Below are 20,120 nucleotides of genomic sequence, written 5' to 3'. Positions count from 1 at the left end.
TTAAAATGTAAAAAATATAATACAGAAATTATTAACCACACTGACATAACAGTTTCTCTTTCTGAATTTCACATTTTTTTATGTTAATTATGTGACAAAGACAAGCATTTTTTTATGTTTAGTATGCGACAAAGACCAGCATTTATATGATTTTATTTGGTTTATTTGGTGCATAACCGCATTGCGGACCAAAAAAGGTGTTGGGAAATATGTTGTGAATATGCTGGTGAGAAAGGTATTTAGATTAGATTACATGTAAGCAAGGTACATGATAGCTAAAAGCAATGATGTCACCTGAAAGTCGTGCACCAGTTCATACCAGTTTTAAACAACAGTGTTTTATAAAATCTAATTCCAAAACTTTTTATTTTCAATAAAGTGCTCATCTGCCTACCAACTCCACATCCTCTAATTATTGGATTTTTCAAGCTAAATACTTTACTGTAGTTTATTTTAGTAGTTTTAGTTTTCGTTGGATTATTTCACTTAATTTATTTTTACGGTTCTGAGTTTACTTAGTCATGGATACGCTTTGATTTACAACCTGAATTACCTGAATGACAACTTTCTTCTAAAGATCTTGGGATTCAAGCTCTAGGTTTCAATCATTAGTCTAGAATAGATTAAGGGAAGTTCTCTGCTTTGCATGGATGGGAAGCCTGTAACAGAGAGCCTACCTGGGTAACAAATGGTTATTACTGTGTCTTTTCAGCTTTTCCCGGTTAGGGGTCGCCACAGAGGAACTCCGGTCTGCTAATGAATGGCAGTAGATTTTCACGAACACCGAGGTGCCAGCTCGACGTCCAACCTTCAACAAAGGCACGCCCATTTACACATGTCTTTCGACAGCCACCCAACCGTGGGGAGGATATGCAGACTCCACACAGAAGGCACTCCCCGCACTCCAGCCAAGAATCGAACGGGAGAACCTCTTTCTGTGAGGCAACAACGCTACCGCTGCACCACCACGGCATTATCAAATGGTTATTACTACTGAAATGAGAAGTCATTCCCATTTATAGGCAGAGTTTCAGGAAGTATTTGGGTATAAAGATACCTTTATATCCTACTTCATCGCCTTCCATAAACAGTCGCGTAGGTTGCATATCCATAAGTTGTGGTTAATTTCTGAAAACCTGTTTGCATTCCTGACCCCAATAACTATTTTTCTTTGTTGCTGATTGACAATGTTACACCACAGCACCATCTATCAGTCATGTACACTGCAAGTCCTGAAAGCACAAACCCATGAGCAAACTACCTGCATTCAAACTAAGATTAAGAAGCTAAATAACTAAGAAAAGATACAATACATAGTCATAAGAAAAGCAGTACGTTACCATGGAAACATTTTATTTATTTGCTTTTAGTTTTCTTCTCCTTGATAAATACCCCCACCAAATCCAAATCCAGTTATGTTAAGGGGATAGAGAAGAGCAACAGACTTAAGCATTTTTTCAAATGATTTGTTATTTAAGTAGTCTCCACCTTGGCTTCCCTTTACGCAAGGTATAGAAGGAGGCATACACAATAAAATATGTGTAACTGTTAAAAGAATGCTAAAAGAATGCAGGTATTTTAGGTTGAGTTATAGGCAAATAAAAACAATCCTTGAATTACAGTTTAATAAACTTATACTCTGCCCATGTGGTATTTAAAAGCCATTGGGTGCGTGCCTGTAGCAGTTCTTTGCTTGGTGCATGCATCTAACAGAACAGCAACTGAAAGATGTAATGCAACTATTTACTGTTTATTTATTTATTTGACATCTGTTTACCGAAAGTCAGCCTGGGTCATTGGAGGCCTGGGAAGAAAAGTTCCAACAAGTACAGTGAATAACCATGTTTATTTTGCTTATTTATACTACTTACTGTACTTTTTTATTGCCTGCTGCCGACTTTAATACTGTATTTATATACTGTGTACTAATCTACACTGCTGTACTGCAATTGTCTGCCTTACTGTGCCTGTTAAATCAAATTTTATTGCTGTTTTCACTGTTTACAAAGCTCTTTTAGCTATTTTCACTGTTTGTTAAGTATTTGCTGGTGTTTTTCACTGTGGCAAAGCAATCTGTTCTGCTTGTTCTGGTTTCCCCACCAAGCATTGTTATAATAACTGATTTGTTAGCTGTTTAGAACATTCTTTAGAGTCTCCTTATTGAGTTTCTGCTTTTTTAAATGTTTTTTTAGTGTCTCACTACTACTTTTCTACTGTGTTGGTTCCCGCTGAAATTAGGGTAGCTAGTAGCTATAGCATAGTCCAGATACAGGTTTGCTGCATCTGGGTCTGTATGTAGTGGCAGTTTGTTCTGAGCATGTTTTCCAGGCCATCTTACATTGGAATGGGCCTTTCTGTACTCTAGTGAGAGGACTGTGATGATTGGAACCTGCCTGGTGAAGGGTGGTTGGTCTAGGGCTTGGAAGAAGCATCCTCTTTGGTCCTTTTGAACCTTTTTACATTTTTTTCAAGTTTTTAGCCTCTGGTATTTAAGCCCTGTTTTGCTTATTTGGTTGTCATGCAGCATCATGCACTGCAGCGCAATTGTGCTCCGATAGCCAGTCTTTCCCTTACTTACAGCTGTAGCAGATTAGTGTAGCCCTTATCCTTAATACTTTTCCAGTCAAAGAAATACTGCTAGTGAGCTGAAAACCTGTTAAACTACCAAAAAAAACAGGCATAACTATCCATCCACTAGCCTCCTCCTTGATTGAGCCTTAAAAGTCCCCTTTAGCGACAAGAGTCTTCAACCTAGTATTATGGACAGTTGGACCACCCTTGTTTCTTCTGCTAGCTTTGTTGACTTGGGTCTTTTGAGGTACTGCAGCAATTGTCTCATGTACACAGACAACCCTCTACTAATAAGTCACTCTAGTACATAGTGTGAGAGATGTAACTTCACCAAGAATCTTGAATCCATGCTCTCTCACACTCAAAACAGTAACACAGACAAGGATGTCAACCAACCCACCACTACACATGCTCACAGTACCGCTACTCCTACACATAGTACGCATCTAACACAAAAATCAACATATGCAGACGTTCTCTCATAAAACCTACCAAGACACCAGAGACCTGCAAAACACAAGATTGCTACAACTAACATAGTTCGCACAGCACCCATGACACACAGCAACATTAGTGTCTCACCTACCAAGCCTGTAAGGCATAACACTCAAAAAACAAATTTTGTAGTCACTGGAGACTCAATAGTGATGAGCACAGATGTCCCACTCACCAAGCTGGACAAGGAGAAAGTCAAAGTCAGCTGCCTGTCCGCTGCCAGGATTCATCAGATCACACATGCTCTCAGGTCTCTCAGCAACAAGTACCATTATGGCTCTGTCATAGTTCATGTTGGAGTGAATGACCTGAGACAAACCTCACTGGACTATATGAAGAGAGACTCAACTGAGCTCTCTGAGTACATGTCCCAGGCAGCTATGTCCCTAGCCTTGAGCAGCATACTACCTTCACCTAGAATGATGCCACAGTACAAACAAAAAATGATGATTTCAATAATTGGCTTCGTTTCTGGTGTCATTCAAAGGGGATCCAGTTCTTGTCTGCCTAGGAAGCCATGGTCAACAACGTGCTGCTTTGCCAGAGGCTGTTTGCATCTGGCACCTCTAGGCTTTCGGCTGCAGGTCTCGAAAACAAACCTATCAACGTGAAATTTGCCAGTCATAACAAAATAAAGGTCATGCTGCTAAACGCTAGGAGCTTAAACCAAAAACTGCACACCCTGGAAGCGCTTCTATCACTGGAAGATGTAGATGTTTGTACAGTCACAGAAACCTGGTTCAAGATATCAGACAGTACCTCAGCCTTCCACACCATCAGACCACAAAATGAAAGTACGAGAACCAAAGAAAATAGTGTTTCCATCTATATTAGAGATAAATTCACCTCCTGTCTAGTTACACTGGACAACTTAATGGAGTTACTCCAAGTTCAAGTTACACTGGGTAAGACCCCCATTCAAGTCATAGCCAGTTATAGATCCCCCCTCCATGGGTCATGACGCACATAAAGCCTACTTGACCAAACTGGAGACAATTCATATATTACTGAACACTGTTTATGGGGGATTTCAATTATCCCACCATCAGCTGGGAAACTACCCTAGCCCTAACTCCTCAGCCTCAACAAGCAAATAAGACAACCTGTCAAATCCTCTAAGGGCCTCCTTGAGAAAAATTTAGCTAGCACAGCCAAGGATAACCACATAATGCCTTTTACAGCTATGTACATAGCCTAAAAGGTAGGACCCAAGCATGTACCGAAATAGTGAACAATGGTATTACAAACACACTGTCCCCACAGAGATAGCAAACCTGCTAGCGGATAGGTCTGGCAAAACTTCACTCCTCTATCTCCTCCAAACCTATCACAAACCTTGCCCCAAACTCTCTCCCCACCCTACATATCTGAAGAACAGGTCATCAAAGCCTTGTCTAAGGCAAAAAATACAGCCTCTATGGGACCAGATGGCATCCCAGGCTGTCTTCTAAACAAGCTAAAACATGAACTAGCATCACCATTAAGTACCACTTTCAATCATAATCTAACCACAGGATTTGTTCTTGTAGAATGGAGAACAGCAACAGTTATTCCCCTCCACAAAGTTGGCCTAGCAACAGACCTGCGGAATTACAGACCCATAAGCCTGACCAACCTCATCTGTAAGGCCATGGAACATATCATTATGGACCTCATAAATAAAGACACAGATGACCTTCAAACTCTGGATCCTACCCAATTCGGCTTCATCAAGCACAGATCCTGCCTGTTAAATCTAGTGGATTTTTTCAAAAATGTGACCAGGGCCATTGATGAGGGCAAATCTGTCCACAGCATACCTCGACTTGGCAAAGGTTTTTGACACAATCCCACACTGAAACATTACTGATAAACTTAGCAAACTGAATGTAAACCCCCTCATTATAAGATGGGTTGCTAACTGGCTCACAAACCGGGCATACACTATCAAAGTGGGTGACTCCAAATCAACCAGCAGACCTGTTACCAGCAGGGTGCCACAGGGGTCAGGGCTGGGCACTCTACTGTTTGGCATATAGTTTTCAGAAGCTCAGGTCAAAACTAAGGGGTTGTGGCTGACCAAGTTTGCAGAGGACTGCAAACCGGGTGCAATTATTGAATCCCCAAATTATGTCAGTATACTCCAGGAGGGTCTTACACAGACCAATGACTGGTGTCTTAGTCATGTTCTCAACTAAATCTAAAGAAATGCATCATCATTCCCCAAGGCAAAACTAATGTCCCTTCACACTATCAAATCAACAACAATACCCAAAGCACCCATGAAATGATAAGGGACTTGGGATCACAAGTTGACCGCAACCTTAACTTCGACCACCATGTGTCTGCTGTAGTAAGGAAGGATTTCTACGTAGCACAGTTGATTAGTAAAGACATCACCTCAAGAGCAAAAGAGGTTATAACCCCTGTATAATCGGCACTAATCCAGCCCGTAACTGAGTATAAAAAGAAGTTATGTACTCACCATAACGTTCCATGTTTGTAGTCCATCTCATCCTTCATTCTTACACTTGGGTTCGGAGCCGATCCTTGGCTCCGACTCGGCAATTCTCTAGCTCAAAGTCTTCTGGTTGGCTCGTGGCAAGGTGGTATCCCATCATGCACAGCTGACATATCCCGAATCTTGTTTGCTGCTAGTAGTAGAACTACAGAGGAAAGAACAAACCATGGAGAAAGGTCTCAAACGTAGAAAGAAAGTAATTGTTTAAATTCCCCCAGGTCCTCAAAGGAGGGGGCAGGAGGATGGGATAGTAAGAATGAAGGACGAGATGGACTACAAACATGGAACGTTATGGTGAGTACATAACTTCTTTATGTTCTGCAGTCCTATCTCGCCTTCATTCTTACAATTAGGACAGCGTCCCTAGCACCTTTATCTTGGGTGACTCATGGGAAAATACTTCTGCGTACTGTGGAACCAAAGGAAGATCTGTTCCTGGAAGCCACTTCCAACTTGTAATCAGTTATGAATGTATGAGGGGTAGCCCATGTTGCTGCTGCATAAATGTTATTAGGAATTTTGGCTTGGAAGGCCACCGATGTAGAAACAGATCTGGTAGAGTAGGCTTTCATCTTAAAAGGGAGATCTTTGCCACTGGACATATAAATGAATGAAATGCAGCTTGAAATCCAGTGTGATAAAGTAGGTTTTGAGACTGGTAAACCCTTTCTTGAATCTGAACAGGAAATAAACAATTTGTATGACCTGAAATTCTTGGTTCTATGAAGATAGAATCGTAGCTGTCTATGAACGTCAAGCTGGTGAAATTTGTACTCTGCCTTATTAGAAAAATTTGGGAAAAAGACAAGTAGTTCAATGGATTGATTATTATGAACTTGTGAAGGGACCTTAGGAACAAATGAAGGGTTTGTCCGTAGAGAAACCCTGTCTCTGTGGAATACCAAATAAGGTGGCCTAAAAGAGAGGGCTTGAAGTTCTGAGACCCTCCTTGCAGATGTGATGGCCACTAAAAATATGGTCTTCCATGAAAAGAATTTGAGATTGTACATTGCTGATGGTTCAAAGGAAGGCGAAGTAAGTTTCTGAAGGACAAAATTTAAATCCCAGAGTGCCACAGGGTCCATGATGGGGGGGTCTCAATAATGTGGCCCCTTTAAGAAAGGCTCTGCACAATCTGTGTGCCATAAGGTTAGGATCATTAGCCAAATAGAAGGTAGAAATACCTGCCAGTTGAACTTTAATAGTGGCAGCGGCTGAGCCTTGATGGAAGAGTTGTGTAAGAAACTCCAAAATCGCAGAGATGGGGGCTGTATAAGGATTGAGATTTCTATCGCGAGCCCAAAAGGAAAACCTTTTCCACTTACTGCCGTAAATCTTTCTAGTTGAAGGTTTGTGAGAAGATGTAAGAACATGTACAACATAAGGAAAAACGTTGTGAAGCCTGACTAGGGATGGAATTGGAGCAGCCATGCTGTCAAATTGAGGGTGTGGAGAGAGGGATGGAACACCCCTGACATATGCGTCAGTAAATCTAGCAATGGGTCCAGAATCCAAGGTTCATCCATTAGGTGAGGCTTGAGGAAGGGGAACCAAATCTGATGAGGCCAGTAAGGAGCAATGAGGATCATCTTGCTTCCCAAGGATTTTGCTTTCTGAATGACCTTTGATATCAGAGGGAAAGGTGGGAAGGCATAGAGAACTCCTGAGGGCCAATAGTGAACGAGTGCGTCTCTGGGTGTCTCCCTCTTTGGGGGGATCAGGGTGAAGTAGTTGCTGCATTTGGCATTCAGAGGGGTGGCAAAGAGACTGCAACAAGGCTGCCTCATCTGCGAAAAATCTGTTCCATAACGTGTGGGTACAGAGACCACTCGTGAGGCATAAGAATCGCCCTTCTGAGCCTGTCGGCTATAACACTGGTTTTCCCCGGAATGTGCGTTGCGACCAGAAAGTGCTGGGAAGACATTGCCCACTCCCAAACTTGAAGGGCCTCTCCGCATGGAGGGTAAGATTTGGTCCCTCCTTGTTTATGTACCATACCACTGACATATTGTCCGAGTGAATCGCAATTGTCCCTAGAGGGAGAAAGCTGTGAAGTGCTTGCAATGCCAGAAGCACTGTTCTCATCTCCAGGACATTGATATGCAAATGAGCCTCATATTCCTGCCAAGTGCCTTGGACTGTTCTCCCTAGATAATGCCCCTCCCCAATCTGGGAGGCATCCGTGGTCATGGTGGCGTCTGGGGGAGACGGAACAAATGGTCTGCCTGTGGTCAGATGGCTGGATGGGGTCCACCAGCAAAGATCCTGTTTGCATGATTCAGTTATCAGGATGGGGTGAGAAAGAGGTAGTTGCTACAGAGACCACTGGGCGAAAAGTAACCACTGAAGAACCCTCATGTGCAGACTGGCTAATGGGACTAATGTTATTGTGGAAGCCATCATCCCTAACAATTTGAGTACCATCTTCGCTTTTGCTTTTCACTGTGGAAGTAGACTCCAAACTTGTTGCCTGAGATTCTGGACTCTCTCTATGGGGAGGTAAGCCCTCATTGTGACAGTGTTTATTTCTGTGCCAATGAAATTCACATGCTGAGAAGGCGACAATGCTTATTTTTGCCAGTTTACTGTAATTCCTAGTTGCAAGCAAGTAATAATGGTGGCGTCCTTGGCCTGTAATAGTAGATGCCTGGTGGTGGCAGTCAGAAGCCAGTCATCCAGGTACAGAGACACTTGGAATCCAAGGCATCTCAAGTGAGCCGTTAACCACTGCCATGCATCTGAACACCCTGGGGGCTGTGGTGAGACCAAAGGGTAGGGTGCGAAATTGGTAATGACTGGCCCCCAGTCGGAAGCGTAAGTGACTCCGTAATGCTCTGTCTATTTTGATGTGGTAATACGTATCTTGGAGATCTATGGAGCACATCCAAACGTCTTTCCCTAACAGCAGGAGTATCGACTGTAATGTGACCATTCGGAACTTGGACTTCTTTACTGATTCGTTCAACTTGCTGAGATCCAAGATGGGTCTTAAGTCCCCTGTTCGTTTGGGCACCAAAAATAATCTGGAGTAAGTCCCTAATCCTACTTGGTCTGTGGGGACAGGTTGGATGACTTTCTTTTCGAGCAACTTTTGGATTTGTACAGCTGCTAAATCCCTGTGATTTGGTGGAACATCCGGGATTCTTCTGGTCTGAGGAGGAGTGAAAGAGAAGAGAATACAGTATCCTCTGGTATTTATCCTTTGTACCCACTTGTCTTGTGTGATGTCGTGCCAGGCTTCTGGGTACAAAGATACATGTCCCCCAACTGGCTCCAGAGATGCACAGTTGGGCCTCCTTTCAGGAGTGCTGGTAGGGACGACCACGAAAGGAATCACGATCTCCCTGATTCTGTGGTCCTACCCTGCCTCTAGGGTGACTTCCACTGTTATTTCCTCCTCCTCTACCTCTGGAGAAGGTATCACCCTGTGCATCCTGGAAAAACCTTTGAGACTTTTTAAACCACATCTTTCCACCCCTCTGCCCTTTGGGATAGGGTCTAGAAGGAACAAAAAAATGGACTCCCACGGCAGACAGGGTTTTCCCTTCCTGTTCGCACCTGGTGAGTGCGTCCTTTACCTTAGGTCCAAACAACGAGGATCTATCTAAGGGGGCATTAGTAAATGTAAACTTAAAGGCCTCCGCAAAATTACACAAGTGCATCCAGGAGTGCCTTCTAAGAGAAACTCTTGAACCTGTTGCCCTACTCGCTCCATCCACTGCATAAGATATCAGCCTCATGGAGGAGTTAACAATAGAATTTAAGGTAGACATCTGTGCGTTAAGCTTATCAGATACCGCTTCAAATACGTTACCTTGGAGAGTACCTCCTAACTCTTTCAGGAGATCTCTCTGGAGCCTAGTGAAATGAGAAAGGTAGTTCAGCGATCTGAGTGTAAAAGCCGCTGAAGAAAAGACACGCTTCCCGTACCTGTCCATCATTCGAGACTCCTTGTTCGGTGGCTGGACGGTGGAGGAAGTTTACTTTTTGGTGGCTGCTGCCACCACCATGGCATCTACTGGCATGCCTTTGGTGAGAAAATCTTTGTCCTGAGGTACTGATAGGAATTCATTAGGTTTTCTAGGAACTGGTTCCACAGTATCAGGAGATTCCCACACTTTTGACTCACTAGATCCAAACGTTCGTCGAAAGGTAGAGATACCCAAGAGGCGAAGGGTTGAGACCCAAAAGCCTTCAGGTACACTGACTCCTCATCAGAAGGGGAGGTGGTGGGCCAGCCACCTCTCTGTTTCAGGATCTCAAGGATATCTGTGAAGGAGATATCATCAGAGGATGACTTGGGGGACCCTTCTGACTCCTCGAGGTCAGTGTCTGATGTAATGGACTCATCGGGGGAGTCAACATGTTTCCTCTTACAAGTTTTCTTCTGAGGGGGCTCCTAAGAAGGATATTCTGGGGAGGTCTCTGAAGACTGGGGACCACTTATGGAGGGTTCCTGAGGCTGCAAGTCTCCGCTGTGTTGGATGGGAGAAGGTGCTGAGACTGAGGTCAGCTCTTTAGGGGGAGAGAGTGTTGGTGCCCCTAGTTGGAACTGAAGACTTGGACAGAATACTCCTCATCAGCTCAAAGGCCGACCCCCTCGACTCAGAGGATGCTCCTTGTTCCGAAGGAGCAGAGGCAGTCCTCAGTACCAAGGAGATAGGCTCCAAGACAGACGTGGGTTCCGAGCTCACCCGAGCTGAAGCATTGAGAGGTAAACTTGGAACTGAAGAAGTTCGGGTCCAAGCATCCCCCTCAGGCCCGACCAGAGAGCTTAGGACCCTAGACCCCAGAGATGGTACCGAAGGTGTCAGAGTGGATATCTGAACCGAGAGGCCCACAGAGGTAGCTGGAACCGACCTTTCCACAGCAAGTGGTACCAACATCTCTGGCTCCGAAGAGCCAGAGTGGCTCAAAGAAGGAACGGTGATAGGGTGAACAGGCTCAGTAGGCTCTGGAGCGAAAGTAAATTTTCCAGCGCCGATGTCTTCAGGAGTCTGCGCACCACTCTCTCAATGTCCCCATCAGAAAGGCTCCTAGAGGACCTGGAGGATAACGTGGGGGACCTAGACCGCTGAAAAACTGGCGATCTGAGTGTCGGATAAACCAGACAAAGTTCAGCCGACCGGCTCCGAGACACAGATTCAGTTATTGGCTCCATAATCTTTGTAACTGAAACTGATTGCTCCACATCAATAATCTCTGTCGGCACTGAAAACAATGGAACCAAAGAGGAAGTAGTCAATTTAGAAATTTTCTATGGCGGCTCCGACGACACCGAGTGAGTGGGAGACTGCCTTTTTGCAGGTTTAGCTTTGTCTTTTTTAGATGAGGGTGACTTGGAACTAGAAAAGGAAGAAGAAGCCAATTCTTCCTCAAAGGAATGCTTTAAGAGACCTTTCAATATAAGTTTGTTCTTTCGCTCTTGAAGGACTCAAGGACTAAAAGCGTGGCAAAAGGAGCAAGATTCTTGAAGGTGGATAGCACTTAAGCAGTACACGCACATAGTATGCCCATCTGTCAGGGACATTTTTTGAGTGCACTTGGTACATTTTTTAAACCCAGAAGGCTTGTGGTCTTTCAAGTCTTTAGACATATCTGAAACCAATACTGATGTCTAAGACAAACAGAAAAAAAACAAGTCACAGTGACTAGTGCCAAAAAACAAAACAGGAACTACCTCTAATTTAAACGGTTAGCCCTGAAGAAAACAACAAATAGATAGACAGAGGACTAAGTCCTCTAACTTAAACGGGCCTAGCCCTAGAGGAAGAAACACACGACAGACAGAGGACTAGGTCCTCTAACTTAAACGGGCCTAGCCCTGGAGGAAGGAAAAAACAAGAGCGACAGACTGAGGACTAGGTCATCTTACTTAAACAGGCCTAGTACTTGATGAAAGATAGCTTTGAAAGAAGAAAACAATTAGGCAAAGCCCAAATAGCAAAACAAAACCAAACAGCGAGTGCAGGGATATAACAAATAGGCCTGCGGAAGAACGGCCAAGAAAAAACAGCAGAAACCCAGCAAACAATGCCACACAAGGTCTTCAACAGACACCAGACTATAAACAAATACTAAAACAGCTAAATAAAACTTTTTTAAACACTATAAGTCGAATAATAATAAGAAAAAATTCCACTTAGCCACGGCCAAGAAGAATCACTTCTGATCTCGTCGAGTGGCAAACGAGATTGGGATATGTCAGGGACGCATGATGGGATACCTCCTTGCCATGAGCCAACCAGAAGACATTGAGCTAGAGAATTGCCGAGTTGGAGCAGAGGATCGGCTCTGAACCCAAGTGTAAGAATGACAGTGAATAGGACTACAGAACATCACCCCTTTTGGCATGTACCGTACAAAGCACCTGCAGTAATCAGACCTTTGAAGTTTCTAACAAAGAAGATCAAGGGACTCCAGAATGTGCCATACACAGACTGACTAATGTCTCTGTCACGTTACTCTGTATTGTATAGACTTCTTAGGGAAGACTTATGCCTGGCTTAAACCGAAACGTAATGAACTTGCTGCATATTCATAAATCTAATGGGATTAGGGCCACCCATTCCAGGGACCTAAATATGGCCTGTGAAATAAACAGGACATGCTGGAGGGACAGATTCATCTCCCAGTGACTGCTGCATCTTTGGAATAGGCTACCTATTCATGTGAAACAGAACACCACCATGACACTGTTCAAAAGGAACCTGGACGAGTGGTTGGGGCACCATAAATTCTTTTATTTTATTTATTTTTATTTTACATTTGTTGACCGGCCTAGTCTAACTGGATACATGTCCATTTTCAGTAGAGGCCTGGGGAGATAAACTCCACAGAAAATAGTTGATTACAGTAATAAATATTACAAAAATATTGGCAAGTACAAATATTAATACATTGTTACAAATTCACTGAATATGACTGTATATACAATCTAGGAGATAGCATTAGGTAAAATAATTCACAAGAAGTATTCTTAATAGATGGTTACTTAGTTTACAATTCCTGATTTCTCTGATATTAAGAAACAAGGAGTTAGTCAAAGAAAGGTAGAAGAAGAAAAAGTGGTAGAAAATAAGGCAATGGTTAGTCAGGGTTACAACAGGGGCAAAGTCAGTGTGTTCCCAGGTGAACTTTAAGTTTTTGTTTAAAAAGTGTTAGGGAGGATAGTGATGTAAGGTCACTGGGTAGAAGGTTACAGTTTTTACCAGCTGTGTTTGAGAACAGAGTGTCAACTGCCTTGTTATTGGATTTACTTATGCAAACTAGTAGTTTATTAGATCAGCGTAGGGTGTTATGATTACTGTAGGGGGTGATCAGGCTAGAAGGTATTGGAGTGTTATGAGGACGGTAAAAGGTCTTATGGGCAATTGTAAGTTGGTTAAAATTAAGCTGACTGTCTAGTTCCAGCCAACCTAGTAGTTTTAGTAAGTTCTGAATGATTTTCCTGTGGCAAATCTGGCAATATTATTGTAGGATTTAGCCAGTTTCAGAAGATTATTTTTGGACAGATTAGTATAAACCGGGGAGGCATAGAGAAGTGTTGAGATTAGATGGGAGTGGACAATCGTAGATCTAGCTAATGGAGTGTGGAAATGTTTGATTCTATAGAGGGACCCAATTTTTTTGTTGACTGTTTTTACAGTGTTGTTAATATGAGTATCAAAGTTGAGGTTGTTGTCAATTATAACTCCTAGGAGTTTGGTTGTTAAATCAGGTGAAATGAGTGTACCATTCTTACCGGGAATAGCTCCCACAACTCTCCTGGACATGGGCAGCCATTACCCAATGCAATCTTGGGTATTAACTAACATTTCTATGGTACTACACTGGGGTGAAATGGCTAGGCTTGCAATGACAGTTTCATGAGAAGAGAGACATATATCAATATATAGATATTATCAGAGGAACTGTTATAACTACAGTAGTTATATTTACTATAAAAGCATGCAGCCTGATAGCAAATCAGGTGCCCTGAGTGGTACCAACATTTTGCAAAGGCTATGGTACTTAGGCCTCAGGTGGACAGAGAGATACCAAACATTCTGCAAAGGCTATGGTACTTAAGGCTCAGGTGGCCTGAGTGTTACCCATGGCACTTAAGCCTCAGCTGGCCAAGACTTTTGACAATGGTAATCAAGTTTAGTTTATCTGATGATCCTTTTATCACTGTGTTCAGTTAAATAAAAAAAAACTGATAAGCCTTATTCTGAGATACCCAGTAGTGGGGTTTCCAACCACAGCTCTGAACGTTTTACACTACAGACCATAGCAATGCAGAGAAGAATTCAGGAAAGCAACAAATGCCACAGTATCACTTTTCCAGTTATGAAAAACAACGAAGATTCCAGGTTGAGAATTTTATTATTAAAACATGTCTTAGCGCCTCGGCCACCACAGCCTTCAATGAGCACACAATTCATGGTAGAAATACATTCCCTTTTATACAAAGTGTTAATAATCTAATTGATAAAAAATCAATTAAACAATTAAATATTTAAAGAGACTGCACTCACTCTCAAATAGAAATCCATACCAAAAATACCAAAAACTAGTATAAAATACATAAATATAAATACAATACACTATTATCTAGTTCATTATATCAAGTATTTCCAATTAATTTCCATATTTAAACCATAAGGTGATAATGTATTATATTTCAATATAAAAATAGATTCCTTATATAATAACGTATTTTTTAATAATCTATGACCTCCTTTTTTTAACAAAGATTTGTTCTAAAATAGTGGCTTGTAATAAATCAACATTACTACTATGAGTTTGTAAAAAATGTAAAGCCACTGAATTTTCTATGGCACCCCTCCTAATATCACAAATGTGTTCCTGTAATCTGAGCTTAAATTTCCTTTTAGTTTCTCAAATATAAAACAAATTACAAGGACACTTAAGGCAATAAATAACACCTTCAGAATGACAAAAAAATTGTTTATTTGGTGTAAAACCTTTATTATTTATTCTATTAAAGGATAACCTTATAAACCGACATACATTACAAGAGTGACAAGAATAAGTACCACAGGTACTTAATGAGAAATTTAATTTATCAGCAGGGCATCTAAAATATGCCCTTATCAATATGTCACCCAAGTCTTGTCCCCTTTTATATGCAACCAAGGGATTCGAAGGAAATAAGCTACACAATATTTTATCTTTTAATAAGAACTTCCAATAATATTTAACTGCATCCCAAATTTCTTTACTCATTGAATTATATGTAGTAACAAAATAAATATCATCTCTTAGTGTTTTGTTATTCTGTTTAAATTTATTACTTAATTTATTATGTCCCTCTACAGAAGCCATAAATCTATCAATAGATTCCATAATTGAATATATAGTATAACCTCTACGTAAAAATACATTAGTAAGTTTATTAATTTGTTTCTCTAGATCTAAATAATCGTTACATAATCTAGGCAGTCTAATCATTTCACCATAAGGTAAAGATTTCATAGTATGAAGAGGGTGACAGCTAGTACCAAATAAATATTGATTTCTATCAACAAATTTTTGGTGAATTGTAGTACAAATATGTTCATCTTCTTTCCCTATTAAAGTAACATCTAAAAAATTAACTTTTGTTCCAACTTGTAAATCATTAAATTTAATATTACATCTATTCTTGTTAAGCTCCGATATAAACTGATCAACAGAATCTCGACCTCCTTTGCACAAAAAAATCAAATCATCAATGTAACGAGAATATAATATCACATGATTCTGTACAAAGGAATTAGTATACATATAGTCCAACTCAAATTTAGTCATGAACATTTTCCAGCTATGCCTGTGACATTCTGCTAACCAACCCTACCAGCAATTTTCTTACAGGAGGTTTGACACAGGGGTGGTGACAAACTGTGCCATGGGGTGGTAGTGACTGGAGCTCAGACATGGGGTGCTGTGACTGCAGCTATCATATGGGAGGTTGTGTCACATGTGGGTTGTGACTGGAGCTACATCATGGGTTGGTGACTGAAGTCTGATACATGGGGAGTTGTGACTGAAACTGTCACAAGGGCTGTGCAGACTAGAGCTTTGATATTATGCATTGTACTTTATAGCAAAGGAAAAGTGAGAAGTAACACATGTGAAAGTTTTCTAAACATCTTTGATTCAAGCATTACTCAGTTTCAGAGAATGCTTCAAATACTCCTGTACAAGAGCCCGAAGGAGAAGGCAGCCATAGGATCAAGCAAACAGTGTTTTTCTACATCTTAGACACAAATGTTAGCCTCTAGAAGTCACTAAAATGTTTAAAAACGTATAATGAAAAATTCTTGACTAATCATAAAAATAAGCCATGAGGAAGAAATACTTCACTGACTTTACTATGGAGCTTTTATTATTAAATGTAAATATACAAGAATAAAGCATGTTGACATGGATGCCTTGGGTGCTACAGGTAGAAGGGCCATAGACTCATGAATAACAATTCTAAGGTTAATTTATATATATATATATATATATATATATATATATATATATATATATATATATATATATATATATCACTATGAGTGATCTCCTTTGTTTTTACTTATTTTTAAATCAAAGATACAGTGTAAAACCTCTTGACAAACACATGTAAGCTACTGTATTAGTACAATGTCTTCTAAAATGAATGTTTATTATTGATACATTTCTTGATTAATGGCAGTTAGAAACATTGTGTTGCAATGATGTTTGTGTAATGTGTATGTGAGGCAGCCAACCTAGCTAGCTGGAATTTTGTAAATAATTCTGTCATTTGTGAATATTAATATGATTTGTATGCTTGTCTTACAAATGTAAAAAAACTACATGTTATGTGGATATTAAACTACTGGTGCAGAAGTGTGTGTTGAACTGTACGTTATGTAGTGAGCTGCAAGAATGTAACCACAGTGTATCCTATTGGAAAAGAGCAGAAATGTATATAAACTTTAGTTGGAACATACAGAGTTAACTTGCAAACCCTCAAGAAAAAAATCTGAAATTGTTTAAGATTGTGCTATAAAAGTTAGTTAATGCAAGGAGACAGGATGTCTAGAGCTAAACATTTTTCCTATTGTCTTGAAACAGAAATAATTACTAGGTTTCAAATGTAAAGTGTTTTTACTGCTCTGTGACTTCCTAGCAGCTGCACATCTGAGAGACAAGTATTTTTGACACAAAGATGTTAGTTTCTGTTAGCCTGGGAACTGAAGGCAGGTGACAAATAGTGATGTCATCCAGATGACCCAGCAGTAATGTTTTGATATTAATTTGGGAACTCTCTCAGAGACTGTGCATTTTGTATTTGTCTTTGGACCTGGAAACATGCATCTTCAGCACTTCTGTCTTGCTAATAGTAAGTAACTAGGGAAAAGTGATTTCTTTTAGATATACACAGGAATATAGTGAAGATTAGTTTAGATGTTTTCTGTATTTATTTGAGACTGTCCTGCAATGCTGTTTTAAAATATTTCCTGTGATTCTGAACTCTGTAGTCACTGTGTTGAATTATTGAGTATTGTCTTGTTCTTTTATTATGTATTATTAAATATTTTAAAACCTTTTAATTGTGGCTGGTTTGTTTAGAGATATTTAAGCTGTTAGAGTACTTGCATATGTATATGGTAACAGTATATAGGCCTCTCCTAAAAAGCCTTGAAAGTATTGGTCATACTTACCATTTGGATAATAGTAACATTACACAGTAAGATTGGTCACCCTTTGGAAAGGGCTTTTAAGAAGCTGATAAGGGGTTCTGGTGGCAGTGCTAACTACCTTATGGTCTGGGCAGAATGAGGCATAGCTAGTAAAGCTGTGCCAGCCTTTCCCAGGTGTGTGTTTGTGTATAAATCAAATCTCAAAGAGTGTGTGTGTGTGTGTGTGTGTGTGTGTGTGTGTGTGTGTGTGTGTGTGTGTGTGTGTGTGTGTGTGTGTGTGTGTGTCAGCTACTTGGGCAGGGACATAAAGCTCTGGTTGGACAGAGAGAGTGCTGAGAGGACATGGCTTGGAACCCTGGCTAAGGACTCAACTCTATAGCTGTGCCAGTGGGGAGTCTTATTGGAGATCTGGAGAAAAGAGGCAGACACCAGCCCCAGACTGACTGTGATCTCTGTGTGCTCTTAAGAGAAATAGTAATTTACTGTGTGTGTACTTGTCATCCTCTCAATGTGTACGTTCCTCACTGGTGCTAGTGATGAGGATTTAGGCTCATTGATTACTGGGCTGGTGCAGGGGTGTCACAGTTTACATCAATAAAATGGTCAAAGTTAAAAAAAAAATGGTTTAAAACTGTCATTGCGATACAGTATTCCAAACATCTTGACTGGCTTTGTCTGTTGGGATTTCCTTATTTTTCTGAATGACAGAAAAGATAACAGTCTTTTTGACCTCATTAACCCCACGTTAAAAAAATATTTGTGCATAACCAGTCAGCAAAAACATCACCATTCTCTTTTCTGAGTAAGGTGCTAAAAGACAAGCTGTTCTATATTATGATCAGAATATACTGCTTATACAAATTAACATGAAACAAAGATTTGACACTAAACTGTTTCATCTTGAAATGACAAGTACAATGGTTTGCACATTAAGACCTGTAACTCTGTGAGAACTTCTACTACTAATGAAAATAGGAGGTAATCTTCCTGTGAAATATTTTTAAGCATTCACTAACAAGTAATTCATGACACTAAGTAGTTTTATTCAGCACTTTGGTAAGCCCAAGCTAGACACAAAAGCCCCTTTACTGATGCTACATGAAGAACCTTCTAACATAAGGCAGTAACATAGACCACAAATTTACCTTAGACCATATAAACATCCAAGCCTTCAGACAAAGGTGAAGCAACAACTTTTTAACATCAGTATGGAAATGAAGTGCTAAATGAAAACCCTCGTCTTCCTTAAATATTTCAAAATCTTGTTCATGAGTAAATACTACGCAAATCTATATCTTCTAGGCTGAAATAGAAATTGAGAATGGTATGGGATGGATTATTAAATTCTAAAGTAGTTTCATTAACCTTGTAAGAAATAATGGGTGTGACATCAACCTCATTAAGCAAAGTTATCTGCGAATAATTATAGTTAATTACCTTGTCCCAGAGAGAGCCAAGAAATTTGGTTAGCATTGTTCTGTTTTGCTTAAAGTAGTGCCTAGTGAACTGTGAGGAAATGAAAGGGGCCTGCATTAAGAAAAGTCTTTGAATTGATTGCTGTAATAGGACACAGGCAGTGTCAATTGTGGAAGACAGTATATTTCTCTATGATAACTGATTTCTGCTTGCAATTATAATGTAAGAAATATTTGCTCTGAAAAGTATTTGTTACCTGGAGTATGAATATGAATTTTTGTAATTAAAAAAAAATGCAAGAAACACCCAGCCAAGCTAGAGTCTTCAGTGTGCAATACCTTAAACCTCCTGTAGTGGACACCCTTGAGATATATGCAAAAGGCCCTTAATGACATACCAGTATTTTACGTCTATGTTTACTAATCGAAGAGTTTGTTCCTCGAACAGGTCTTCATCAACCATAAAACATCAAGCGTTCCTTTTAGAGAATGTCCACATTAATGAATTTAAATGCATCAAATGCTCACAGTTGGCCCACAGAAACAAAACAGGATGTAGTGCAAAATTATTAAAATGCAATTTCTGTGGTATTTCAATTATAAAATTAAAAAGTTTAACAAGCATATTATGTTGAAACAGTAGATTTTATAGATTTTGCTGAAGACAATGTATATTATTCAATTGTAAAGTACATAAATAATGTTTATTGTTATGTTTGACTGTTTGGGAAGGAAATGTGGTACATAACCTCTCAACTGTCCCTAATTTTCAGGGTTGGACCTAATTCTGACTCACATTTTAGCCCTGTGCCTCTTAATCCCTTCTAAAACTGGTGACTTTTGGAGGAAAGGTGGTGAATTACATTTAATAAATGACAATAATCAAGGTTATAAACTTCTATTACTTCAGAAAATGCATATTAATTCGTCTTATCTGATTCTGTCAATGTTTCAAGTAAATAGTACTAATATTTTAAAAGTGTCCCTGATTGTCCCTGAATTTTTCTCAACTATCTCTGATTCTGTTGAAATTTGTCCCTGATTAGTTGAGAGCTAAATCACTGCATTGGCCATATGGCAGTCTGTAAACCGCTACTATAGCTAAAACATCTGAGAGAGTTCCTGGTGTATTAGGGATGTTGTCTAGCACTCAAAGGAAGAAGGATATGTTAAACATAGATGGTTACTTGTACAATCTTGAAAAGGTAGTGAAGGAAAGAAAGTATTGGTGCTGTCGTCTAAAGTTTAGTGAAAAGTGTAAATGAAGGGCTGTAAAGAAAAGTGTTAGTGGCAAAGAAGAACTGTTAAAGTCGGTTATGCATCATCATGCTTCTGAACCAACTGAAGTAGAGAAGTATATAGCATGTAGTAATTTAAAGGAAAAAGCTATTCTGTATAGAGATACACCTTCTCTACTTGTAGATAATGTAATTGCTAATAAGTCACTAGAGACAATAGCTCTACCTAGTAAAAGGTCTA

At 40.1% G+C, this 20,120-nt stretch overlaps 1 protein-coding gene across 7 annotated transcripts in view; it reads right to left on the bottom strand.

Moving 5' to 3' along the window:
• The window catches only part of BCORL1 (BCL6 corepressor like 1), a 1,083,397-nt gene that overhangs the window by 258,842 nt on the left and 804,435 nt on the right, over positions 1-20,120 (bottom strand). The window lies entirely within an intron of this gene.

Source organism: Protopterus annectens, chromosome 15.part0, assembly GCF_019279795.1.
Source record: "Protopterus annectens isolate FY-2018-M chromosome 15.part0, PAN1.0, whole genome shotgun sequence".
NCBI lineage: Eukaryota > Metazoa > Chordata > Ceratodontiformes > Protopteridae > Protopterus > Protopterus annectens.
The sequence above is the reverse complement of the archived record's forward strand: the minus strand, read 5'-3'. Positions and strand labels throughout refer to the sequence as shown.